The 27,747-nt window shown below is 41.8% G+C and overlaps 1 long non-coding RNA gene across 2 annotated transcripts in view; it reads right to left on the reverse strand.

Annotated features, from left to right (window-relative positions):
- Positions 1 to 27,747, reverse strand: part of LOC133267319 (uncharacterized) — a 156,885-nt gene that overhangs the window by 22,467 nt on the left and 106,671 nt on the right. Inside the window, exons 2-5 of one of the 2 annotated variants that reach the window (XR_009742742.1) lie at positions 17,952 to 18,145; positions 16,504 to 16,607; positions 2,980 to 3,180; positions 1,798 to 2,016 (exon numbers count right to left, since the gene is read on the reverse strand). This is a non-coding gene — a long non-coding RNA (uncharacterized LOC133267319). Of the gene's footprint in view, positions 1 to 1,797; positions 2,017 to 2,228; positions 2,474 to 2,979; positions 3,181 to 16,503; positions 16,608 to 17,951; positions 18,146 to 27,747 lie in introns of those variants that run through there. The other variant, XR_009742741.1, reaches the window with a different exon arrangement.

The raw sequence follows: 27,747 nt of genomic DNA on the forward strand, positions 1-27,747 counted from the left end.
GAAATATTAGTAGAAAAAGAAGAGGAAAAAGTCAATGTATTCACTGAAGCAAATCTAATGGTTGCTGGGCCACAGAAGAAAAGGTTCTACTACCTGACTGAATCTTATTTATATTTCTTGCTCCACAATAAAAAATAATTTTCTAGACATTCCCCCCCCCTTTTTTTTTTGCTATGCTAGTCACATTTCCTAAATCCTTTATCAACGGCTGCTCTGCATATGAATGGGCTGTAATTGAACTGTCACATTCATGAAGGTCAGTAACCTTTCATTAGGAAGAATGTGTCTTTCTTGATAAATTGGAAAGTCCCTGAGGATTTGAAAGCATTTTTTTTTTTATTTCACTCTTTCAAATATACCTTAAAAATCTAACACAGATCTTTCTCTCTCTCTCTTTTCATAGCACTCTGACAAACCTCTTGTCTTTGTCTTTGTCATAGGCAGTTCCATGCAAAATATTCAATCACAAGCTTTCACTATGACCTTCTTAAAAGCAAAATGGGAAGCATCAGCCCCCCCCAACCTTTTGCTTTGAATTGCAGATAGCTGATACGTCTGCTTACTAAAAAAAAAAAAAAATAAATAAATTAATAAACAAAATCAAAACTTTGAGATAAGAGTTTTTGTGGTGTTCTTGTTTCTTCAGACTAGCTTGAGTATCTACTGTAAAGAAACAAGTCAAACTGCATTGGTGCTAGTATGTCTGTCTGTCTTTTTGGTGTGTGCATTTATCTGCAGAGATGGACAGGCAAACACCTCACGTGGTGACCGGCTGTATGTGAAAAACAAATTGTGAGAAAGAACTGTGCTTAAAAAAAATACTTAGTACTGCAGCATTTTTCAATCTCTGCCACAGGTTAGCTCCATACAACTCAGTCTTCCCTATCTAAGGAAAATAAGCTCTTCAGAGGAGTGTTTTTGCACCTTGGTCTGCACCCTAACGCAGCAGGGTCTTTAAAATAATCTGTGGCTGCCAAATTCATAACCACTGCCAGAAGCTCAATTCCTCCTCCAGATTTCAATCAGAAAGCATGTAGCGGGATGCATGGAAATGTGTTGAGCTTCCCACCCTTACCAGTGCAAAGGTTTCTTCAGATGTCTTAAAAATACTACCAAGGCTGGTGAACACAGGGACAGAAACCATCTGTTCCTGTAAATCCCAAGACTAGGCCATGTTCTAGCTAGCTAAGCCTAGGGCCTGTCTTCAGTCAGTTGACTAGCTTAATGTCAAGGGGTCAGAAAAAAAGGCAGTTTGGTGACTGTCAGTCATTATCAGGATAGCAGCACCAGCATGAAAAAGGGGAGTCTTGATAAATGGAAGAAATCGAAGAAAGCATCTGGCCTTTCATGTTAGCTAGTCAAATACTTCAAGAAGTAACATGAATTACATGAATTACTGTGAGAAGACCATCCTTTATAGTCAGCACCAACAAAATTGTGGTGATTGAAGATTCACCACTTTAAGATGGAATATAGAGGGAAAAGGAACAAGGTATAATAACAAAGCAGCTGGAGTCCTTTAATGGTGTGGGCCACACTGGAAGCTTTTCAGCTGGAAAGACGAAAGAAGCAAAACATTTCTTTTGATTTTTGCAGGAATAGTTGAAGAATGAATGCTATCATTAATTAGGCTTAACTTACTTTTCTCAAGCCTTCTCTCAACTAGTGGACTTCCATTGAGTTTATTTGCCCAGCTTTGAATGGGAATCCTTTATGGCAATGCCACAGTATGGCTCTTATATTAGTAAGGGAAGCCATAAAAAAGACTCTCCCAAAGCGAAAAAAGAAAGGTGCTACCTGACTTCCATATTAATGTCCTTCTGCAGCAGCAGGAGTGTGTCTGAATTTATATGGAGAGGCTTTTTATTTAAAACTGAGATGTCCTCTTACACTCCCATTATGCCACCTCTCTGTAGACACAGAATTCACGGTTGAGGCTAGCCAGGTGTGTTCAGAAGCATAAATCAGCCTAGGTCATAATCAGAATTCTCTCAGGCACTGTTGAGGTGTGGGTACCTGTGATAAGAGTGTAAAGAAAAAGACCAGCCTTCATTAGTGGCTAAAGGTATGTGACAAACACTACCTAGGACTCTAAATCAACAGAAAGGCCTTCAGAGACCATCACTTTCAGTGCCAAGTTCAGGCTGCCCAATGGAAGAGACTAACTTAGAAACCCTTCCTTCAATGGCATCTAAGGTCAATAAGCAAGGAGTGATTCAGGCTCCTACCTTTTGTGAGCAGCAGTCACAATGCATCAGTCTGGCAGGACTGACTTCTCTACCTTGCCTAACTTGCGTACCAAGATGACTTTTTTTCCACTGACTGCAAAGGAAGCCAAGTTCTAGCAACTTGGCATAACAGGTGGTCAGAATTGCTCACCAGTCTCTTGACCTGACACGCTGTCATTGCTCCCATGTTCCATAGCAGGCAATGGGAATACAGCTCACAGTTTCTAGCTCTCAGTGTGATCCTTGCACTTTGGAATAAATAGATAAATTGAGTGGTGCTTTCCAACTGTACATCTGGAGATGACTCTGTAGTGAGCCCTAATTTGAAGGCAAGAACCTGACTGCTTTACTGGGGAGAGAGACTAGTAAACAAAGAAGAAAAGCAAAGTCATATTTTAATGTAAAGCACAGCTTGTGGACCCATTTTTCCCAGAGTTAATTTGGAGATCACTGCTGTTTTAATCTTCTGCAATGCATGTGGGTGTGCCAGTGATCTGGAGAATGGCTTGATGCAAGAAGCCCAAACATTCGGATTCTTTCAGTTGCCAAGAAAACAGAATTAACTGCCAGTCAAATCAATTCAAGTGGAAGACCACAACCTTGGGAAAGAAATCTCATAAAATTAAATATATTTCAAGATATTTTCCAGCATGCCTGGCTCAAAATACTGCTGGGCCAACACTTCATACAGTGCATTGTTATTTCTCAGATAAAAGGTTAATAGCCAAGTAGGTGTGTGGCAACTACTTACTAATCTCTGGTGAGATTCTGTTCTGATTCCAGCTCCTGTGGCCCCTGTCCAGAATGTCCAAATTACTTTTCTCAATTGAAATTGCAGGTAGCTCCCTATATCTCATTACTCAGGTTCATATACATCTAAACCATTTTGTATATCAAGGAATTTGGATTCCATGATTTTGGTTCAGGACTGTCTCAAATGAAGCTCTGATAACTGCATATGGAAAAAGCAACAGAGTGGCATATAACCTCATTATACATATATACATATCGCCAGACCAAAACAATGAGGCTTCTCAAGCACTCTGCACTGTGTGTGAAGTAAAAAGTGGTTAGAGAATTTGTTTAGAAGTGTGTTAAGCATTTTCCAGGCAGGCGGTGAATAAATCCATTTTACCACTTCATGGCTTTACAAAGAATCCCATCCATTAACATGGGAACCCTCTTGTTTGCATTTCTTAACAGCTGACATTTGTACCTTTCCAAGGAAAGTGAAGGGCATCTCATTGCCTCATTGTTTAAATCAGTGTGGAAATAATGGGGATGATAGGGAATTGGAGCTAATTTCCTTTGTCTCCTATTCAGCAGATAATGGTGGTATGTGCGGGATGTTAAAGGCCAGGCAGAGGAGGTGACCTGAAGATGACTTCATTCTTAGGAGGTTTATCAAAGGCTCCTGTCAGTCAAATGCATGCTGAGAGATTGGGGACTGGCCATCTGGTCCAAAGTTAATCAAAGAGGAAAAAGAAAAGTGAGGAGGTGAAAAATCCCCCTGTCAGCTTTGTGCAAGGTGGAGGGAGATGCAGACAGAAGAGGGAACGCCTGTGCTTCAGCAGCCCAGCACCCAGGCTGGCTGGCCATGCTGCATGCAGAGGAGCAAACGGAACAGTAGGGTGAAGGAGTGTGGGGGAAATAGGAAAGATAGCACTGTTTTGGATTTTTACTGGGGACGATCCCACACCAGTTTTAAGTCTGGTGGTCACTGCTTCTGTTAGCCATGCAGAGCAGAGCCATGGTTGTTTCACTTGTCCTCAGAAAAAAGGGGGAGTGACTGACTCACAGTAGGGAAGCAGTGAAATATAAAACACAGGGTTTTCTGTCAGAGAGACAGACTTCTTTCCTTGGAGTTTTCTTTCTTGAAAGCAGGAAGAAGAGGTACAGCCATGCCAACTTCATGCCCTGCAGACATAAGCTTACCCAGCTCCTCACCTTCACCCCTTCCACCCACTGGGCTCAAAACCAGGTGTCCTGCAGGCGCTAGCTGCTTCTGAGGGATTTGTGTAATTGGCCTATAATGGCTTTCCTGTCAATACTGACCCCTGTACAGTTTTACACTGTGTGGAAGCTAAGAGGGGTATAGAGAGGGGATTTAACAACAAAGGGTTTGGTTTACACTGGAAAGGTATCACATAATGCTTGTAAGTAAGACTGAAGACACCAGACAACCAAAATACTGGTTAATACATGATTTCACCATAGATGCATTCTGAAGTAAAACACCCGAGTGTGACAGCCTGTTAGTCTGATTTCCGTAACCATCCCTGCTCAGCTGCTCAAATCAGCTAAATAGAGACATATTTTTAAAACTACAAACGTCCAGATTGTGAATCCTCCCTCACGCTGGCAAGTAGTCATGCTAATGAGTAGTCTCCTCGACTCCAGGGGAAAAATTATTGCCAACAAAGGTTTCACAATTCCAGCCCTAAACATTTCTAAAATGATTAATCAATGTGAGCTGACTTGAAAAGAAAGGGGAAAAAAAGAAGGAAAAAAGAAAAGAAAAAATATACAGAGAGGGGAAGGTTCTTCTGAAGGGCTGCAAATTAAGGTTGAGCACTAGGAGATGTTTTTCTGGACACAGGCAGAGCAAGGGATGAATGTGCTGCCTCAAGTACACACACTCCCACCACCACCCCTGGACAGAAACATGCTAAAACCAGAGAGAATGAGAACAAAAGAGTTTGGCTGCTTCATATACCTGGGGGCAGGATTCACTTCTCCATTAAATTTCCATTCTCCTTCCTCCTCAGGTCGAGGTCCAGTCAGACCCCCATGGAGAGGAACATATGGAAAACAGTGGCAGTGAGTTCTGCTCTATCTGAAGCTTTGCTGGGCTGAGCCACCTCTGATGCCCTGTTTGGGAGCATAACCTTCCATGGCCAAGTGCTGTAAAGCAGAGCTGAGAATAGCAAGTGGACACACACAGGGCTTCAAAAACCAAACCCAAACCTTTACAAACCCCTAACCCCAAAGAACCTCTGCTAAACAGAGGATTTCAGCCAAGAACGTACAGCTCTTTCCTGTATATGCACAGTACATACACAGCTGTACAAGTCTTGCTGCCCTCATATTTTCAGTGAGTTTTTTAAAAGAGCAAGAAACCTGCTGCACACTAGGCAGCTAGAAACAGGCACAGACAAAAGTGTGGAGGTTGGAAGGCCTTGGATTTTCTTGCTGCTAATGGCTGATATGACCCTTATGCATGGGAATAAAAGTAATGAAGAATCTCATGGGCATCAAACATGCACTGGAATTTTACTTACCCTGACTTGTATCTGATATCTACTGAACTTCCTTCCCTGTGCTGTGGTGAGTTCAGAAGGGAGTTAGTAGCAGTAAATTTTGTTTTGTTTTTTTATCAGCACAGCTCTGCATCTGAGAGAAATATGACTAAGAAAATGATCTTTCCCAACCCCTGGAAAGAAAATGCAGCCATGTGGATCCCAACATAAAAACAAGCATTGGCATGTCTGAAATGCTGTGCCTGCTATAATTAAAATACAAGCAACTACAAAACAACTCTGCTTCTTTCTTTACAGCAGGAAACCTGCATTTAGAAATGGGCTGACAGAAAAGTCAGCAAGGAAGTTCCACCAGAAACCTGCTATCCCCTGGACAACTTAGGGTTTTCTATCAGGCAGCAAGACATTATCATATATTTGATTCCCTTTGCCCAGTTCATACTGGATCTTACAGGAGGAAAAAAAGCTTTAGACTTAACTGTGTCTGCAAGGATTCCTAGTCTAACACATTGTTTGGATACACAGGCGTGAACATACTTTCTTCAGCATGTCCTCCTCCTTTTCATGGGCTTGAAATAATTAGATGTGCCAAGCTAAACAATACCTTAAATGAAACAGTAGCTCCAGTTTCTTCAGTGGCTGAGATTGTTTCCAAAATCAGGTAGGGGATTTAGCTACATAACCCTAAACTGATGGAGGGTAAGTGATTACATCTCCTTGAAGAACCTTTTCAACTTTCTTCTCTGTTATACAGCACGGCCACCACAAGCATCCTGAACACACACTTTAATGATTGCCTCAGCAATAATTCACAGAGAACCAGTTTTCCTTTGAAACACTTTAGAATAACAAGGAGTTGGGGGGAGGGAAGTTATCAGGGTACTGGAAAGCACTAATACAATTTATTAGACAAACCCTGTGTGGATGCAATGGCAGGTCTGCTATCAAAGGCAAAAACCTTCAGGCATTTTACATCCCATAATCCCAATGAAAGCCTGTTTTTGCAGATACCCTGCAGTTCATGAATCACTGGCTATAGCATACAAAATCCCCTATTTAAGTAATTACAGTACAATACCCAAATCTGCACAGTAGCTGATGTTATATAAAATATTCCAAGGCAGTCTCAAAACCACAACATTAGAAAAAAAATCCAAACTGGAAACAAGTGTCTTTCAGTAAGCATATTTTGTGAAGTGGGGGATGCTCTGATCTAATCATATTAGGTCTGCCCTGCAGACAGGAAGAGGTATGGGGAATGCAGGTGAGCTGTGGACAGAGAATTGTCTTCCATGTGTTTTCATTTGGGCTTCAGCACACCCTCAATCTCCCCATTTTTACATTGTTGGCTGGTTTTGTTATCGCAACCTTGGTTTTCAAACATCAAAGAACACAGAAAGATCTCAGCTCTCAACCCTGGCCTTGGCAATACATTGCTCCAATATTGGGCTGGGTTTTATTTCTTCAGCAGAATGAACCAAAAGCCCGGTATTTTAAGAAGATACCTAAGTTCCATCAGGCAGTATGAATTCTCATCTCTGCAATCAGTTCTGATTTATCTTCATGCCTGTGCAGTTCAGCTTCTATGTTCAGCAATAGGGAAGATAGATAGGCTTTCTTTCGTGAGGAGCCCTTAGTTGCTCAACTTTGGTTTCACCTACAGACGACATATTTCACCAATCTTGTACCCTCCAGTTGGTCTGTAAGTCAGATTTGCAGTAACTAGTGGATGTCATTTTTCCAAGTCACTTCCAGATCAGACTAGCAACTTTCAGTCATACCCACATAACCAGAGCACCAATGAAAAAGGATAGAGATGGGCAGAATTGCATTATGATTTACAGAGCATGATAAACGTTTTCAGTTCAGATTAATTCTGTCTACTTCTGACAACTTAAGATCTAGCAAAGGTCACAGCAGAAAAAAAAAAAATCTGAACTGAGAAGTGAACATTATTTTGCTCGTAAGAGTTTGCCAACTTCCTCTCTCAGAAGTACATAGCTCTCCTTCAGCGGAAGTCATGGGTTTAGAAATGTTGATCTGAATGAGATTTAGCATTTTCAGATATCTCCTCACAAGGTCCAGCTCTTCACTGCAAACTTTATCTTCTTGTTCTTGTTGCGAGGAATCTGCAGAACAATTGGAACTTGCAAAGAGAAAAATTATAATGGCCCATATATGTCAACTGACATTTTGGAGTTGGTTTATGAACTGGAAATCTTTCTCCAAAGTATTTCACTACAGCCCAATAAAAAGTTACATGCTGGCAGAATTTTACCCTGTTAAAGTTGGCAAAGATTTCATCACCAAAGAGTAAGTTTTGTTCAGATTAAATTTACTTTCATACTCCCCAAAAATCAATGTAATTGCTCAGGTGCAGGATGACAGGTTCCCAAAGTAGTCCAAATCAGGCGACTCACAGCAACCAAGGCATGCACAGCAACTACATATTGAAAACAGGAAGGAACAGCAATTATCATTTCATACAAAGGCTGTCTGTGTTAGGTTTGTGTGGAGCTCCCAGAGCAGGCTGTTAAATTGGACATAAGGTTTTGTTTGAGGAAAGGCAGAACCATGATGCAGAAGGCTTTCCTGATTTAGGTGTGCCTTTTGCTACAAGCATCAATCACAAAGAATGCAAACGGTTTGAGTTAAAGACGCGGTGAGGAGTTTGGCAGAAATTTGGACTGCTCTGTATGTGGGATGCTGTGATTCCTTGAGCTGCAATTCCCTAGGATGCATTTCACCTAGCCAGCACCTGACAGGAAATATTTAGGAGGTTATAAGTCTTCTTTAGAAGAAAATTACAGCAGAAAGTGGTCCAATATAACAACTAAAACATAAGAGAAAGGTTTCTCACAGTTTGCATTCTAGGTGCCCAGCTGAAATCCTGGCTCCATAGTCTTTTGCTGTGCACTTCTAGGAGGCCAAGTTTGTCAAAGTCTAGCTAGCTTTCATATATATTTGACTAGCTATGTTACCTAGCATGACAGTCAAAGAAGAATAGATTCAATCTCACCGTGAAGAGCAAACAGAGTTTTCCACCAAGATGGAAAACTGGTTTGCATAGCCCTATGTATGCCATCAGACAGCCATTTAGTTTTACAAAGAAAGTGTCCCCATCCTTGTCATTTATTGGATTTATTTGCCAGAGTCAAGGAGGCTAAACTTTGAGACTATTTCTTGACATAGTTGGTGTGTTGGTGCTGATTTTGTTTTTCTCTGAAGAGTTTTATTGACTCAACAGAATAACTAGATTTTTGATTCTGAGATCATATTGCTACACCATGACAACTGATTTGAGTTGCACCACGGTATCTAAGCATCCCTTTTCATATGCATATAGTTCATTTTATAGCATTATTTTAAAGAATAGAGCAAAAGATCCAGATTTATGAAAAAGGGTAGTTGTGGCTGTCATGCAGATGTTTTGCTAAAATAACCTGACTGACAATCAAAGTGGTGGGAAAGAAAAGGTGCAACCTATTCACTTCTACCATTCTATGTCAGTTTAAAAAGCCAAAATTGCAATTGTCAAAATTGCAGCAGCAACATAACAGAGAAGATAGCCAGTATCTTCTCCTTGTCTTCTCAGCATCTAGGCACAAAACCCAAGAAACAGAAACAAAAGTTTTAAAAGCAGGGATTTTTTTTTTTTTTTTTTTTTTCATGAGGCATGTCCAATGCTTAATATCTGATTTTTTTCCTGTGCTCATGGTCAAACTATCAATGTGAATGAGCACTGAAATGAGTACGCATCCTGGTACTGTGGATGAGCTCATGATTCATGAATGAGATTAGACCGGAGCTTCCAGAAAAAAAATGGCGTTAATCTATCCCTCCTTCTTGTACTTCCTTTTATCAGCCATCCCTCCAATATCTAGAGAATGAAATGATCATCAGAAGAAAATAGCATAAAAAGAAAGATTGAAAACCCCACAGCTCTGCTAATCACTTGGAGCAGTTCTGTATCCCAACTGAAAGAGGGATTTGGGGTCTATTGTGGTGTATTATGTGACTTCAGGAAAATGAGATGGGAAGGTAAATATACAAAGTGGGATTTAGCAAGGTGCTGGGTGAAAAGGGACAAAACCCCTTCTCATGGTTGTCAGTGAAAGGAAGGGTGACACTCTTACAGAGTTGGAAGAGGTCAATAAATCACCATCCTTATCTTGCAAACAGAGCCTGTGACTTCAAAAATTAGCTCATTTATTCTGCACAATTAAATTTATTGGAGTGTGACAGAAAAAGTTTAGCAGTCGCTGATGCAGAAAGGCAGCAACAACAGAGGCAGGGAACTGACTGAATGACACAATTAGTTGATTTTCATTTTATTTATCAATATAATTATTGAATTGTATTTACCCTATTTCACAGATTTTTACCATTATTACAGCCTGGGCCTCAAGGGAAAGAATTAGTTCAAATTTTCAGTCTAACTTAATGTGTTATAGAGCTGCTAATAAAAGAAAAGTTCTATAAAGTGCTACACAACCCTGTATTCAATGTCACCCCACCACCAGGCTCTGAAATCCAGAATCCTTTCTTGTAAAGGCAGTAAATTGAATATGAACTGTGAATGCATTACATTTCCTAGATGGCAACCGAACCTGTGTTTGCAGGATCCCACCTTGATGCTGCCTCAAAGGAGCTAAGATTCTTTCCGAGTTTTAAACTCAGGAATATGATTCTTTCTTTAAAACAAACAAACAAAAATACAGAACCCACCCCAAAACCTCACACTGCACCCTCTATGTCCCCACCCCTACTTCAAGCTTCAGTAAACTTATTTGGAAATGTGAAAAGAGTGCAGGAATATTGGAGGAAGAGTGCCGTGCCAGAGGAGCAGCAGATTATTATGATTTTTACGTAAAATGACAACATGGATAATTTTGGTACAGACTGAAAAAATATAACTCCAGGTATCTGACAAGATTTTTTGAAACAAAATAAAAGCTATTGACAAATCAGAAAAGGTACCTGCTAGCAAAAGTTACTTTTCTTCTTGTCCAGTTTAGAAGCATCTAGACTAAGCTGCTCTAGCTCATTTCTTGGCACGTCTTTTTTTGTCATTCACAGTGTCTGCTTTGGTTTTGAACTTTTAAGAGACAGAATGAGAAATGCTGGACCTGACTCACGCACATATTCCACCCTTGCCTTCTACATACATGAGGAAGCAAGCATATGTTCCACAGTAAGCTGTATAATAATTCATGTCCTTTCTCACAGGTTCAGGAAATTAGACTACATGCTATTGCAAGTGTCTAACTTTTCCAATGTTTTCAAAGACTATTTCCATTGCAACTAGCTTATTCAGTTCTACCTTCCACTTCCATTCCATAAAAATTAATTTATTTGCTCCGAGAAAAAGATATACAGGCCATTTTTCTGCATGTTGGTCAAAGTGTGGAGCATTGCCTAAAACATTAAAAAATAGAGAAGGTCCAACACAATTCTATGGCTGTAATTAAGAAGAATGAATATTATTGTTTACAATTAATAGCTGATTTTTGGTGATAAGATACTTCCAGAATTCCCACTGACTTAACATATTCTGTTACTGGGATCTTGATGCCTGTGTGGGTTTGGACTATATTTTGGGAATTTAGTATATGACTTCTGCAGGAATGGGCAAAAAGGGAGGTTTACGTCTTTAAATTCAACATGAACTATGTACAGAAAAGGGGATCAGAGGAAGGAAAACCGTATTTCATGCATTTTCTTGTTTGTGTTTATTTTGGATAAAGCCTGGAAAGTTGCTTCTCCATTTATGGAGAATTATATACCCCACTGGGAAGAGGAGTTGATGGAAACCATTCTGTAGCAGCACCATGCAGTGATCCACCTACCTCCAGAGACACAAAAGCAGAGGCGGCCCTGTCTCCAACGTGCCTTCGCTTCAGCATCAGAAAGGATATAACAAAGGGACAGATGGAAACAAAAAGGGATCAAAGAGCAAATGGTAATTTTAATGGTTTAATTGACTGAAGATGTTTACACTTCAGCCAAGACAAGCAGAATCTTTGTTGCTTTAGCTTGTATTCAGTGTCAGCAAAGGAGAACACCATACCCTCAAGGACCAACTTCCTATACCAGCAAAATTCAGCAAGGCTCTCATCAGTCAAGGGAGAAGCTGGACATGAGTGCAGGAAATGGGCTTCTAGACCTGAGTGAGTGTTCATCAGTTCAATGACTACAATTTCACTGTTCTATGATACTTTTCACTCCAAGAACCCCAAAGAAAGAACATCTTTGTGTTATGAGATCCCAATTTGGCAGGCAAAAGAGATAAGAAAGGCTTTTGAACATAAACCGATTTTACTAGAATATAATTTAGAATCCTTAACTTCTCAAAGCTGTGAAAACTGGACTGACAAGATCAAGCAATCGCCATAAAATGGTTAACATAAATAAATTTCTCCCTGCAAGCTGCATTCTTACAAAGATACCTTCCACTCTGGTTTCATTCAATTCAGTCAATATTTGAACCACAGCGAGCCATGCACAGTCCGTTCTGGTCCCTCTGAAGCTTCTTCCCATCCCAGAGACACTTGATTGTGAGTCTGCTTCTTGCTTACCTCTGCTACCTCCTAACCTCCCCATTGGACTGGAAACCTCTCTTACTGAGTGGTTGCTCCTCCCTGTATGCCATACCTGTCTCTTCTGGGAAATCACTTCCTCCTTGACATGTATAAAAAGGGTAGGAGGACCAATCTTCCTCTCTCAAGAGCTGTGATTGAGCTAAATATGTCATTTTAAAAAGAAATCTAACATAAATGGAGAACAAATGAAGCAGACACTGTCCATCGAACCTTGACATTATCCTCATTTTCCAATTGAGAAACAGGAGCTGAGAAAGTGAGACATCCAAGATAATAAAGATTACTGGAAGACCTCTGCCTTCCCAGGTGCCATGCGTGACTCTTTGCTGGCTTACACAGCATGCCACAGAGACTTAGATGAGTCCATTTTAAAGTCTTTCATGTGCTCTCATAGAGCTTAAACGTTCAAAAGAGTATTGTTCATGTGCGTATATAGAGGATTGGGCTTGGTCCATCTGATGTACGAGGTTTTGTGTCTTAAAAATATCACAAGCCTGGAGCATGCTTTTCTCCATGTACAGCAATCAAAGATGCTTTGTTTTCTCTCTATTCTCCAAAATAAAAGCTTAACCAGGGCATTTTTGTTCAGGGATGTATTTGATTTTTGACTGACTTCACAACGTTCCCAGATTAACCCTGTGGACTGCTGTATAACCGTCAGGCCTCTGAGCTGACCATTCCATATTGATGCTTTCTGTATAATTATTTACCCATGAACAGGTCATAGAAGCCCTATGGCAATATTTTCTTCCCCGTTCCACATGCAGAATCATTAGTCTAAAAGGCAATATGCCTCAGGTTTCCAGACTACTCACCAATTCATCTTTTCTTTAAGCCATATTATGCATAAGTATTAACTTGCATCACCAAAGCTGGAGAAAGCCTGTCCAGCTCTTCAGAGGAAACAAATTAATTGAATACAATCAATGATAACAAAATGCAGAGGAACCCTGAGTGTATGAAGTTCCTGAACCCCTCCTAAGCTTTCTGATTGACAGGGGCCCAGACAGCAGTAAAAAGCAGTTCTGCAAAGCACAGGGAGCAGTAATTTCATCCTTTTATATGTTAGTTTCCTTATTCAAAAAGTGAAGATTTACCAGCTGGCCTGAAACACTGAGCAGTCTGGTGCTACAGGAGGCTGGCAACTGGGATTATTGCAGGCCTGAAACTGGGTGAGCTGGAGGAAAGGGACATGGGTTCAAACTTAAAAGGGTAAACTTAAACAGGGGAAGTTCAGACTGGATATAAGGAGGAAGTTCTTTACTGTGAGGGTGGTGAGGCACTGGAACGGGTTGTCCAAGGGAGTTGTGAATGCTCCATCCCTGGCGGTGTTCAAGGCCAGGTTGGACAAAGCCTTGAGTGACATGGTTTAGTGTGAGGTGTCCCTGCCCATGGCAGGGGGTTGGAACTTGACGATCTTAAGGTCCTTTCCAACCTTAACTATTCTATGATTCTATGATCACAGAGGTGAATCAACAGCAGAGGTAGAGTTGCACAGTGTTTCAGGGTGAAGAAACACACTCCTCCATATGGTTTCTGCTGGATTGAAGAACACCTCCACTGGGACCTGTCCTGAGTTTGAACACAAGAAAGCTCAGGTGCTACAAAAGATGGCTCATCTCCGGCAACTCCGCCTTCTCCAAGTCTTCTGCCCACCACCTCCTTTGCAGTTTCACTCAAGTTATAAATGGCTCTTCATGGCAGATCTGACCTTCACCTAGACTGAGCTTAGCTGGTGGAAAGGCAGGTTACTGCTCCTTCAAAGCTAGTGACCTGAACATGACAGTGGGCTGTATGTTCGTTGCAAGGGGCAATAATTGGAGCCAACATGACTAAGAGTGATCAGGTAGCTGGGCCAGGATCTGAGTTCATGACTCTTCCCCTATGGCTCTGATGAGACTATGCAGAGCAAGAGACACTCAGGGCTTGTACCACTGCTTACACAGTTTGACAACAAATAAGAAATATTAAAGGCATGCAATCTGAAACAGCCAAGTTACAACTACAGATTATTATTGCTAGAAGTCAGAGCCTAAAGGAAAAGGGGGATAAACTGTGGGAAATGAGGCACTGAAAACCTCTGTGGGAAGCGGTGTTTTTTTCCTGTGTCTAACTGCAATAAGCTAATATAGATCAAATAAAATGCTCCCTCCCAAACTCTTAGAAACTTTGAACAGTAGGAAATTCACCAGTCTGAAGTTGAACAAAAAAATGCTTTGAAAGGAGTGATGCAACTCGAGGAGTAGGCCAATACACAGACTTTGAAAGAGAAAACACTGTATTTAACGTCATTGCTTGCCTTTATACCATCTAAGATGTCAGGAGATATTTTGGCCTCCTGTATGCATCTTGGTCACCATAAGCTGGCGGTCACCAGAGCACCCCATTGCTCAGTGAGGAGGTCACAAAGAAGACAGAGCCAAGCTTTTCACAGTGGAGTGTGGTGGGAAGACAAGGCATAAACTGCAACAAGAGAAGTTCAGGCTGGCTATAAGGACATGTATTATTTTCCCCCAGGACAACCAGGGAGGTTGTGCAGCCTCCCTGAAGGTTTTCAAGGCCCAACTGGATAAAGCCCTGAGCAGCCTGGTCTCATCTCATGGCTTCTTAGAGCAGGATGTTGGACTAGAGGATGTTGGACTAGAGACCTCCTGTGGTGCTTTCCAACCTGAATTATCCTATAATCCTACGGGCACTGGGCACTAAAATTGTTTGCCTACTGCCTATGTGTTGATCCTGTATGAGAAAAGAAATCAACTCCACAATTGGTAGTAAGGACTCTCACTTTGTATTGGAATATTTGGGTTCTGGTCCCTTTTGTAATAGCCAGTTAAGTACCACTATGATTACATTACAATTGAAATTAAACGTAGAAGTGTAATACTCTGTGTTAATACCCAAGTTGTACTTTAGTGTATCAACAAGCAAGTAATTTCCAGCACAGAAAAGTTTTCATCCTTTTCACTGGCGTACGTACTGCACACTACTGTGTTTTGCTACAGTGACTTGTAGGAATTAAAAATACATGCACATGGGAAATAAAGCTTCATCTTCTGTGGCTGGAGCTGTTCAAATATCCAAGGTTCCATCAGAATTTTCCAGCTCAGTGCCATCTTCCCTTACATTTCTGGGGGATGAGAACATAAGGAAATGCCATTCTTTTTACAACTGAATCGTGCTATTACTCCAGCTACTTCTGAGATATTGGTACTGTTTGTTCTCCTAGCAGCAACTTTGAGGAACTTGAATAGTCACATATAGCTCAGATAAAATATAGAAGAAAAACAAGCTGAAATTTTGGTGGAGATCTTAATTATGAATACAGAAGGTAAAGTACATTTTTCTTCAAGTCCAGAATGTCCAGCCTGTACAGCACAGCAAGAATTTCTAACCCTTCTTAAGTAATGCCATTGATGCTAGATATTTAGTGCAATGATTTCAGCAGTGAATGTCAAATCTCTCTCAAATATTTGCCTACTTCTCAGCTCCTAAACTGACAAGTTTTAATTTAAGCAGATATAAGTGAAATCTGCCACAGCACATGTTGGTTAAGATATTTAAATGGTACAGGCCACAATGAGAAAGACACAGAGCACATGCAATCCTCATTAGAATCAGTGTGGCAGGGGCTCTTCTCATTACAGTTATTTAAACAATAAATTAATTAAAAACTCTTCAGAAAGCCCAAGCCCAAAACTATTCAAGATGTGTGGGAAAAATGCCACACTCTTGCAATCTGCTCTTCATGGAAAAAATGGCAGTCCTCTCTTTTCATCTTAATTCTCATCTTTATTTCCCTTTTCCCTACAGAACACCCATGTGGAGTACATAACACAAAACTAAGTAAATGAGTCAATGGAAAGTGTGAAGTTATTAATTCCTGCATCCTAACTCTGAGCAAGCTCGTGTCAATAGACCCCAGCAGTGTAGGTAGTGGCAAACTTAACTGAGGGTCTCATCAAGTTGCCAAAATAATTCCCCAGTCTTTCTGACATGAGTCCTTAATGTACCATAAAAGTCCATACTTTTGTGTTTTGCCCATCCTTTAGAGATACAGTAGGCTTCATGGGACAGATACTATGCCCTTTTTATTTTACTTCTCACAGGAAAGCGCTGTATACAAGCCTATCAGCATATCGGTACCTATCTCTCTTCTCTCCCCACACCAAAGCCTTTTGAACTTGTTGGCACATTTCAAGTCAACTTACTACAGGACTAAGAGATAAAAGATGAAATTCCACAAATATTGTGAAAGTAAGAAGGCAGTACAGAAAATAACTGTAAGTGTTCTTAACGAAAGAGACCTCGAGGAAGAATTCTTTTCTCATACTTATTACTCACCAGAAAATCCCCAAAGGAAAGCACTTTGAAGAATTTCCCAGCCACAGCCAAATCTTGGAATAGACTTCATACCTTCTTAGACATAGGATAATTCAATCACAAGATCCAAGGCCAGAGAAAACCAGGCCTCAAATGTGCCGCTCATTAATTCCAGCCATCAGACCCTGATTCCAGACCTGCATTTGGATAGAACCAATTGGTTATTTCCATCTGTCAGTCCCTGGAGGACAAATGACTGAATCTAAGCCTGCAGTTAGAGACCCACAGTGCCACTTGGATGGACAGGCCTGATAGTAAGTAAGTGATCTTCTGTCCCTTGACTAACCACTGTGTCTTCCTCCAGAGCACTTGCTGAGGCATCATTAATTCATCTGCTGACCATGTCCAGAAATATAACTGTCTTAACTATGCTGGGACAAAGTCTTAGGAGCCTTCATACCGGAGAAGCAATGTGGGATTCATGAACTAGGCCCTCTACTGCTGATGTGCACTTAGAAACATCAGCAAGTGGCTGGTGAAGAGGACATAGTCTCATTGAGTTTGTCCTGTTATGCAACCAGCAACAGCTCAGTTCCCAGGGTTGAGCAACACTGCAGGTGTGGGACTCTCTTTATTGGGTCTGGTCACTTTCTGCCCAAGGTGCCTACATCCCAGGTAGCTTTCAAAAACATTCTCTTTATCTGAAGCTGTGGGAAGTGAAACTGGCAGGTGTTGATAATGATTAACTACAGATGCCCTGTTAATGCCACGCCGAGATGATCAGCCAGTAAGTTCCCATCTGAAGTGCCTAAGAAAATGGAACATAACTGGAACATGCCAATCTCTCTCCACTGACTGAAAAGGTAGTCTAACCCATTAAAAGCCTATGATACACAGGTACCTTTACAATCTGTCCTTCAACCCCTTAAATGTCCAACTCACCTCTGAAAGTTTTATTTTTAGTAAACAATCCAAACTTGTCAGACTCAGAATACATTTCAGACTCTATAAATAATGATCAGATCTTTACATTATAAATCTAGTGCAGAATTTCAAGTCTTTTCAGATGCCAAGTCCTTGCAGCAGAAAGCTTTTTAGATAATAGGATCTTTCTTGTATAATACATTCATAAATTTCCTTCAGCGTTAGAGGTGTAGTTCAAAGATCATTTCAACACTGCTGATTAGTTTCTTAATTAAATTACTGTGTTTAAAAAGGGATAAATAAATACTGGTCACAGTTTAAGGGGAAGCAAAATTGGGTCGCAGAACTTGAAAAGGCTGCTCAATGAAACAAAAACAACAAAACACTGTATTTTTCTTTCTGGAAAAGTGTGTTTGCAAACCGTCAGTGTGATCTGCCTCCCTCCCAAGAGGTGGAATGGAAAGCCTGGACTGAGCTTTCATAAAAGAAGAGGTCAATCAAGTGTGTTTTGTAAGGTGGGGAATGAGATTTACAGCAACATAACCAGTTGGCCAGTTCATTGTTACACACTACACATGTCCTAAATTAAGAGAGCATGAAGCGGGTGGATACATTACACTGTTTCCTGAGAAGCATATTGGGTGAGTTGTTCTTGTTCCAGTTTTTGAGACTCAACACCACATCTCCCAGGAATCTGTAAATCATCAGCAGGTGATATTTGTTGGCTGTCACAGCATGGACAGTCAGAGCCGGTTACAACTTTCACCAGGCGTTTTCTGATCATGTTTTTAAAGTTCTCTTTTCCAGGAAGCTGCAAAACAAACCACAAACCAACAAGTAAAGTAGCACAGCAGAAAACAAAATTCCAGAGATAAGAGACATGCTGATAATATAGTCTTTGACATTTGTTTGGGAGCACTGCTGAGTTAAATATCAGTCCTTTACCAGATTAATAAACATATGTCTGCTCTCTCTCTCTATTCACCTACATAGCCCCTGTCAGTACAGTATCTGAACAGCCCTGGAAACACCAGTGAACTTACCCTCACAGCATCCCTTGGAGGTAGCAAAATACAGAGATTAACAGACTTGTCTGAGGTCAGATGGGAAATACGTGGCAGAGAAAGGCCCCCAAAATTCTGGTTCCTCATAACCATAGAAGCATCTCTTTACAGGGTCCCCTTCTACCTGGTACATAAAAGGTTGTTACTGATTGCTTTTGTGGCCACTGAGGTGGGAACAAAATGTTCACCAAAGACAACTATGCTGGACATCAGGAAAATCTTCTAACTGCAGACAAATAAGGTACTGGGACAGCACATTCACCGTAATGCTGTGGCATGTCCTTCATATGGGTTTTAAAAAAGGGGCTGACAAATAATTCCTAGGAATGGGTCTTTTGAAAGATTGAAGTGGTCTGCTGTGTTCTACACTGCAGACATCGCAGCCTAGGATATTTGTTTGTTGCACTATCTTTAGCTTTGCAGTGCATATCAGAACTTGAGTGGTAGATGACTAATGGTGACATTTATTATCAACACAGTAAAATAGGGATGGGTCTAATTCTAGTGTGTCAGAAGATATACAAAATAATATACTTCATTGAATTACTAAAACAAATCAAGAAGCTACAAAGGACCAGGGACAGGCTCTCTCAGCAATGTTGAACCACAGTAAGTGGAGTGTGAGGGAACATCTCCATATAAAGGGAGTAGGGCTTTGGCACGGACTATAAGGAGTATGTAAGGTGTGCTGAAAATTAAAGCAACTTTCAGGAACTCTTTCAGCAGCTGATCAGTCATGAACCCGCAAGAGGAAAAGGCAAATGAAACTGCCATATCTGCATGGAAGATGAGACCTGTTATGGGTCCAGCCCAAATCCTTTTTTAATTCAACAGAGGACTTCCATCTGACTTCAGGAGCTTGGACTTGACTTCCCCCTTACAAAAAAGTGACCCAAACTTCCAATTTTTACGGGGCTGAATTTGAGAGGAATGCCGAGAAGTTTAGCACCCTCCAATGGAGGCGCTTGATACAGCACATGTGCATGGGGTTTCTGAACATCTGGAAGCCTGGGCACCCAAAGGCCTGGACAAATAGTGACTGCACAAGTCAGATGCAGCCAGAGTGCGCATGACTTACTGTACATGCACTCAGCAACTCACAATGCATAACCACTAAAATGCAGGCATTACATTTCTGAGCTGGGTCTTCCCTGTTCAGAAATGTGCATGTATTCTTGTTTCATGTGACCCAGCCACAGTTTTGCAGTGCATCTTCCGTTCCTTGTTTGGATGGGATTTGCCTCTGCCCTGTTTATAGAGATAAAATAGTAACAGTGAAACAGTTGACACAAAGCATGTGTTTTGAATCATTATGTGCTTTCTGGTGGTTTGTGGGGTTGGTTTGTTTGGTTTGGGTTTTTTTATTATTTGGCCTTTTTTTTTTAAACTGAAAAAAAAAGGGGGCAAAAAACCCAAACCAGAAATACAAAACATACCTGCCTAGCTATGCAGCAGAAATGGATTTTAGGGTCCAGTAACAAATGCAGCCCAGTTTGCTTTCTGTGGAGAAAATACAAGTCACATCATGTATGAGTATATGTTTTTCATGGATTAAGCAAACATCACCATATGCTGTAGATAAAAAAAAAAAAACCAACCCAGTGCGTGCTTGTGTAGAGATACAGAAATCTATCTCTTTCTGCCATTTCTAACAGCATGCAGAGCTAGAGTTCATAGCAGGAGCTGGCACCGAGGAACCAACACGTGCATGTGAATGTGGCCCAGCAGAGATGGATACATTTGTTTGTATACTTCTGTTGCTTCAGGGTGGAATATGCAGTTCCTTTTCACTCTTTTGGCTAATCTGGGGAAAGCTCAAACCACTGTGCCTTAGCATCTTACCATCCAAAAGGGCATTCCTGACCCTGGCACCACAAAATCCTCTGGGTAGCCAAACTGAAGGTATACACCTGAGAGTTTCCACAGCCCAGCTCACCACAGCCCAAGATCACGAATGTGATAACATGATCTTCACCATTCTCTAGGGAGAAATCTAAATCAAAAGCTTTTCAGAGCTACAGGTCTCATGCTTCTGTTCATGGGAGAGAACATTTATCTATGGTCATGGTATGCTGCATTTATCTGAAGATTATATTCAGCTGTTCCCTTTCCAAACCTTCTGATACAAGTGCTCTTAGATGTTCACTAGCCTGTCAAGGATAAAACAAATACAGGGGAATCTTGGAAAGGCATCAAGCAGAGAGAAACCTGGATCACAATAATGAGATATCAAGCGTGGATAACGATCCAAACTTATCTAGGGCCTGGGGTTTAGGTGTCCCCTTTCTGTTCACAACACTGATGCTTACAAAACTAAATTTTTAGACAAGGAACTTCTGTGATGTTGGCCATTGAGTCCAGCCATGCTGGTTTTGGTAAATGCTGAGAAAACTGGCCATTTCAGCATGGAGTTGTTACTTTTGCAAAGAAAGTAAAAACAGATCAGTAACAGCTTGAGGAAGAGGTTTACATAGCCCATGTAAATGAAAATTTTGGCCAGACTTCTTTTATTTCCAATTGTTTCATCTTTATACTGTCTTTTCAGCTTTACATTAAAGATGGTTCTTATCACAGAAATTGGACTCATTTTATTTAAAAAAAAGAAAAAAAATACTTAAATCTCTTTCTAAACTTACTGCCCATAATGCATTCCTCAGCTCCAACTTAGCCTGGCTCCCCACAGACATCCCACAGTCACTCTAGGAGAACCTGTCCTATTGCTCCCCATACTTTCTGCCTCTTGGAGTTGGTATGTGCTGTTGAAGAAACAAAAGCAAACACTGTTTTCTAGCATGACATGACTTTGAAAGCCTCTTGCAAGTCCATCTCCTCTCCTTTCTCCCTGTAAGACCAGAAACCTGTAGCTACAGTTTTTTGGTACTCAAGGCTGGAGTCAGCCATCAGTGATGGGGGAAGGGACACACGACTCAGCTGCTCTCTGCTTACATGATGAGTGTTAAAGCAGAAGCTACTGGCATCTCTGTCCCTACCTTGGTAAACGTTGCTGTACAAAAATTCAAACCAGTTGCAGTTCCAGACCACGATGGGCAGATCCAGACCATGATGGGCAGATCCAGACCACTGACTCAAAATCTCTATGCTCTAGGATCCCTTTCCTGGTTTAACAAAGACAGTTTAAAAATATGGTAGCTTGGAAACTCCCAGCGCTCAATACAAATTACTTTAAGTCCCAGTGGAAAAGAGATTCTTCCATTTCAGTAACATACAGTTTGTTTAGAGAGCTGGCAATTCAGAAGAGACCGAATCATGGTCCCTGCCATGGGTTTCACACCACAGTGACTGGTGAGTAAGGATTTATTTTTCCCACAGTGTTTGAAGGGAGACATCATTCATATAGATATGTTTCCCCATGGTTTAAATGATGGCTGTTAAAGCATGTCCTCCACATTTCAGGAAGCTGAGAGCACCTCTTTTCTAGTCACCTACTCTGGAAAACAGATCAGGTTGTGTACCTTTTCAATCTCTTGGTTTGGATACTCCTTCCGGCCTTTAAAACACAAAATAAAGTTCTGCTAAGATTATGTAAAGGAGATCCTCAATAAAACATTACAGATGGAAAAACATTTCTTTTCCTTCAATTAGCACTTGGCAGCCTCCTCACTAGTTTTATCCATCCTCACACGTAAACCCCACATTTATAACACTCCATTGCTGTCTCAGAGACATTCTCAGCCTGCTGGAGGCTTATGCTAAATACTGATCTAGCCAAAGTCCCATCCAACAATCAATACCTTCAAACACCTTGCTGACTTGCTAACTACAGGGAAAGAGAGGTTATTCCTTGTCATCCTCAGCCCAGCAAAAACCATTCTCATTAGTCACATGAGTCCAACACCATACAATGTCTCAGGTGTTCCTTATAGGTAGTGGCTGCTGTTGCAGCCCTGCAGGAACCAGGTGTATTCCCTCTGTCCTCAGGAAAATACCAGCACCACAGAAAGCCTACCTTCTCAAACCAGTTGGGAGTTAACACAGCAATCAGAAAGAGCCAGAAGCTTTCTACAGAGCTCCAGATCCAGGACTATCATTAGGATTTAACAGTGTACAACACAGGCAGATGTGGCCAAAGAAGTACAGCTGCTGCTAAGCTGGTTGCATTTAGGGTGCAACTGGATCTCAAGGTGGCCAGGGTTTTGAGGTGATCTAACACCTTTTCCTTAATGTGAGCAATCCAAGCATGCCAAACGAGTGAAGATCTACACAGATGTGAATCCAGGCTGCTCAAACACAAGAGATCACAGATCTTAGAACAGAAAAAAGCTGACTCACCTTACTCCCTTCAACTTCCTGGCTGCTGTGTGTTCACATGCTAGGGAGCTTCCAATCCTTCTCTCAGTCCAACAGTTTTCAGTGTGGTCAGCTTAGCCCCAAGCCCTGCACCAATCCCTCTCCCTGAGACCCTCTACAGGGAGAACATGGGGATTTCGTGGCCCAATGCCATGCTCAGGATTTTACCATGAGGGAAACTCCATGTTGGGGGGGTGGGTGTCAGGGAGAATGGGATGCCAGACACTGCCCTCTGTGAAAGCTATTCTGCCCTTCCCATAGACTTCTGAGAAGAAGCAGTTTTCCCCTCTTTTCAGAACTGAAGCATGCTGAATAAAACAACCTTCATCTTTGCTGCTTACCCATAGCTTTTATAACAAAACAGAACATGCATTAGCTGCAAACAAACAAAATAGCTATGTCCCTTCACAGCAAATTACACATCTTTCCATGGCATTTTTTTTCCACTGTAAAACCATCCCAAGAATGAAAGCAGTAAGTGGGCACCATCAGGAGGCTGAGGACAAGTACCAGAACAAGTTCCACTATAAATCACTTGTGTAGCCACAGATACATGTACAATGATGAGGACAGAGAAAAGCCTATGAGGAAATCAACCATTTTGTCATCAAAGCAGGACTTGAATATTGTGCAGTAAAAAAGGATAGGGGCTGCACACTGTGCAGTAAGGAGAAAAGTAAATATTAGGTTGCTGTTCAGTAATTGAGCACAGCCCATTCTGTGCACGAAATAAGGCAGGGATGACGGAAAGGGAAAATAGCAGAAGCATATGCAATCAAAGGCTACAGCAAAAAAAACATTCACAAAGGGACTAACTGAAGATACGAAGGGTAACTGGAGCTCTGGCATTTGCTGAGTTGGAAGTGCCATGCACATGTGTGTATGAGTGCATGTGTGTATGGATGCTGTGCACATTCGATTACTCCACTCACAGGTAATCCACATGAAATCAGGGGTCAAGTTCCTTGAAAGGCTTCTACTAGGAAGGAAACCGAATTTGGAGGAACAAGTGCAGAGCTCCAGCAGCAAAAAAACTATACAGAATGTCAATGTTTCCTTACGCTGTTCATGCACATATTTAATTCCCACTACTGCAGAATATAGGTGATATGGGGGGGGGGGCAATTACAGAGATGTTGTAGGTTATCTGCCAGAAAATAGCAGCCCTGCCTGTCACAGAATCATAGAACCAACAAGGTTGGAAAGACCTTTAAGATCAAGCCCAACCATTATCCAGGATTGCCAAGACCACCTTTGCAACTCTGAAGGCATCCTTTAACTAGTTTCTTTTTTAATGTGCATGCACTCAGCTTCAGCATGAACAAGGGCTGGAGTAGGAAAAATTCATGATACCTAACTTCTGGTCATATTCTTGATTGGGAACTATACATCTACCCATCATCTATACCTTTAAAAAGCCTCCTCCAGAATGTTGTTTGCCTGCAGATCATGCAGACTATCCAGCTTTGATGAAACCCAGTTGTTCATATTTCCGGGACAGGCTATAGAGTGAGTAGAGTTATTCTTCCCCAGGGCGAGGCCGGGGTGGAGTTGGAAGAAATAACAGCAGGCAGTGAATGACAAGCAGAGGTAGCCCAGAGAGCAGAGGTAGTGGAAGCAAGTAGTGGGGCAGCAGCTGGGATGAGAGGGGAAGCAGTCAGTTTTAGGGGAGGAAAGAAAATAGAGAGGTAATGCTATTCTCTCTAGGCGCTTTACTGTAAATTACAAAAGGGAGCATGGAAAGGAGAAATCAGAAGGCAGCCCTTGTTCTTCTGATTTCTGGTAACTTGGGAAGTTTTGCTCTGCTTGTTAAAATGATGACAAGTCTACAGTATAGCAAGAGAGGAGGGGACCAGAATGGCCATTTATCTGGGGCACCAGCCACCTCTCTACGAAACACACCAAAGCTGCCAGTACTTTTCCCACTGGTTTGGTCCTAGGGTATCAGAGAGCCAATTGCTAATCTCTAACATATGCATTGTCTGAGGAGTTGCAGTGGGGTGAGGCTTGGGGATTTTCGTTTCTGCTTTGCATACTTCCTGCTAACGCCCAGCATGCCTCTCTCTTCACCGCATGGCTTTGCTACCTTCACTCCTACCATTTTCCACCTTCTGTCTCCAAAAGTTAGCTGCTGGGCCAGGGAAGGTGGTGAAGTGCCAGGCGGGAGAAAAACCCAAACACGGCCACTCAAAGCAAATATTATTTTTCAACTGAAAGACTTTTAAACTCCCCCACCCCCCCAAGTTTATTTTTAGAACAATGGTAAAACATACAAATCTTGAGGGCCTCCAGCACTTCCCTGCTGTGCTGGTGACTTAATTTATTTCTTTAATTTGTTAAAACCTCACCAAAAAAATGTTATTCTTTGGAGACTTTGCTAGCCCAAGTTTTGCATGTATTATTTGCTGCAAAAGATTAATGAGGTAGCAAAGGCAATTTTTAATGGATTCGTTTGGTTTTCTCTCGCTTTCCTCCACTTTTTCTTTTTTTCAACTCACATGGCAGGCCAGGTCCATGAATCTGGTAAGAGCTCTCTGCAGACAGGATACAACGTGAAGGGAGAAAGTAATAAAATCAAAAAGCCTCTTTCATAACTTTTCCCCACTCTTTCACCACCCAGAGATACCGCGCTAACCACCATGCTGAACCAACCTCTGCAGATCAAATGCCTCCGTAGCCCTTGTCCTTTGCAATCTCTGAGGGAATGGGCAGAGCCGAACACCCTGAGTTTACAGGAAGGCTGCGTGTGTGTCAACGGCTAATCCTATGCATAGCTCAGAGGTGCTGTCAGCTTGCCAGGCGATGCGCTAAGGCCCTTCTCTTGGCTCGGTTAGAAATCTGCTGACACTCCCAGAGACTCTTTGGGAGAGTTTTGGAGCTCAGTTGCAGAAACCTTCCCAGTAACCTGCTCCTCTTACGGGAACTGAGCGCTGGCTGGACTGTAGCAGCAGCACAGGCTTTGGTGGTGATGGCTAAGAATTAGATCTGTTTCTCTTTGTTCACCCATAATAACCAGGCTATTTGTCAAGAAGACTCGCTATGCTTAGAGGTGTCTAAATCCATTCTCCTCTCTTGGCCCACATACAGCCTCTATTCCAGCACAGCTCTTTGGGGGAGACTTCTTCTAACAGGAAGTGAAATGAAGAGAGATGAAGAAAACAAAAAGCAAGGGAGCACAGGGAAAGTAGGTTAAGGTGCTGGGGTCAGGGCACTGAAGTGTGACAAGTTCCATGTGGTAGCTTTAGAGACAGGGTAGGTCTGTGATGGGGTAAGGGTATGTGAAAGGGAAAAGAAATCACAACTCCCCACTGCAGAAGTGAGGAAAAGGAAGGTGCAAGTGTCTTGAAAAGCAGCCAACAGAGGCCTCTGCTCTTTCTCCACATCAAGCTGATTTTTTAACCTGAATGAACCAAAGAGAAACTGTGAGCAGCTATTCTAGTTTGCCTTACTGCCTTTGGGGAAGTCTGCTCATCACTTTAGGGCTGGAAACACTTATTTGCAGAAGGACTTAACTATGAAAGCACTTCAGCATGACAGAGGCCAGGCCACTCACCACATTATGGCACTCAAACCACCTGGAGCAGTTTGGAAATCTGTCCAGGTTGAACCACCAGAGAGAATACACAATAGGAACTGAGTCAGGGATACTAACCGTGGAATGATTTAATTCAGGCAGATCTGTTGGCCAAAGGGCCACGTATGGTCTATGGGGCAAATCCATGCAGCTCAGTACCTTTTTTGCCGTAGCCTCAATCCTGTCACTGTTATGGACCATTGCCAAACACTAAGTGTGTCAGTGGTGTAGCAGTAAGCCTCGTAATCTGCATTTGTGCCTACATCAGAGTGTGTTGGCCATGATGAACCAGATTTCTCCAGGCATTTGCCTGCTCTGTTCTGCACACCTGACTGCCCTGCTTAGAGTGTCAGTGTCACACAGCAACAGAAACTCTTTGAGAATTCTGGCTCCTGCAGTGTGCCAATCAAGCAAATACACCAGCACGTTTTTCTCACCCTCTCTTTTTTGTTTTCCTCAAGTCATAGATAACACCACACAGAAACAGCAAAGCAGAGCAACAGTGCAGGAATCAGGAAAAGACGTGAAAGTACCTGTCTGGAACAGCTGGCTCAAAGGCAATGACATACAATAAATAATCCTGATCACTGAAAGACAGAGCCATCATTCTCTGTCATGCCAGAAATGTCATAAACCACAACAGAGATGTGCCAATGGTTTGAGGACCTCCCAGAAGAATTTTTATAGCACCATATTTCTTGTGGGCCCAACTTCCTGATCTGTCTGCCTCTGCCCCCCCATTTACTCAGAAACTCATAGTCTCCACTGCTACAGGTGTATTCAAGTTACTGGCTGCCCATCTCCAGTGGTACCTCAGTCACTCCAGTGCACATAAAACAGAGGGCTGCATGCAGTGTGTTTAACGCTGGGCTCCAAAGGAAGGGCAGCTGAGGGAGACCAAACAAGCAAGCAAAAAAGATAGCTCAGTTCTGGTTCAGGCTAAGAAGCAAGCTCACCTGAGAGGAAATGTCCCCTGTGTATTCATCAAGTGTCAGAGGCAAGACCTCTGCACACACTGAACTTTGCTATCAGACAAGGTAGGTTACAGCTACTTCAGGCACTTCTAGATTAGTTGCAAGCACAGCCTTATCCCCTCAAGGCTACCCTGGAAAAAGGTATAAGCAATTTCTTCTATCAACAGAAGTCTGAAATGTGCAGAGGTAGCCCTGACACCTTTGAATATCACTGACTGGAGTCCCCAATATGTCACTTTGATCAAAACCTCATCAGGATTCTCCTGCATTTTCTTTGAGTTTTTTTGAATGGGATGACACGTGATGAACAATACCACACAGGTATAGCAATGGTATTTAATAATCCCATACGCAGCAAAGATTCCTGTACACATTCATTTAAAGTTGGCCTCAGGCAAGCCAAACATACAAACAATTAGAGATCTGTAGGCATGCCAAGAAATACTTGTGCAGCATATAGGCCCAAGAGAAAATATAATGAAGATTAAGAATA

Source organism: Pezoporus flaviventris, unplaced genomic scaffold, assembly GCF_033815535.1.
Source record: "Pezoporus flaviventris isolate CSIRO_AGI_PZ_B2104156 unplaced genomic scaffold, CSIRO_AGI_Pfla_v1 ptg000007l, whole genome shotgun sequence".
NCBI lineage: Eukaryota > Metazoa > Chordata > Aves > Psittaciformes > Psittacidae > Pezoporus > Pezoporus flaviventris.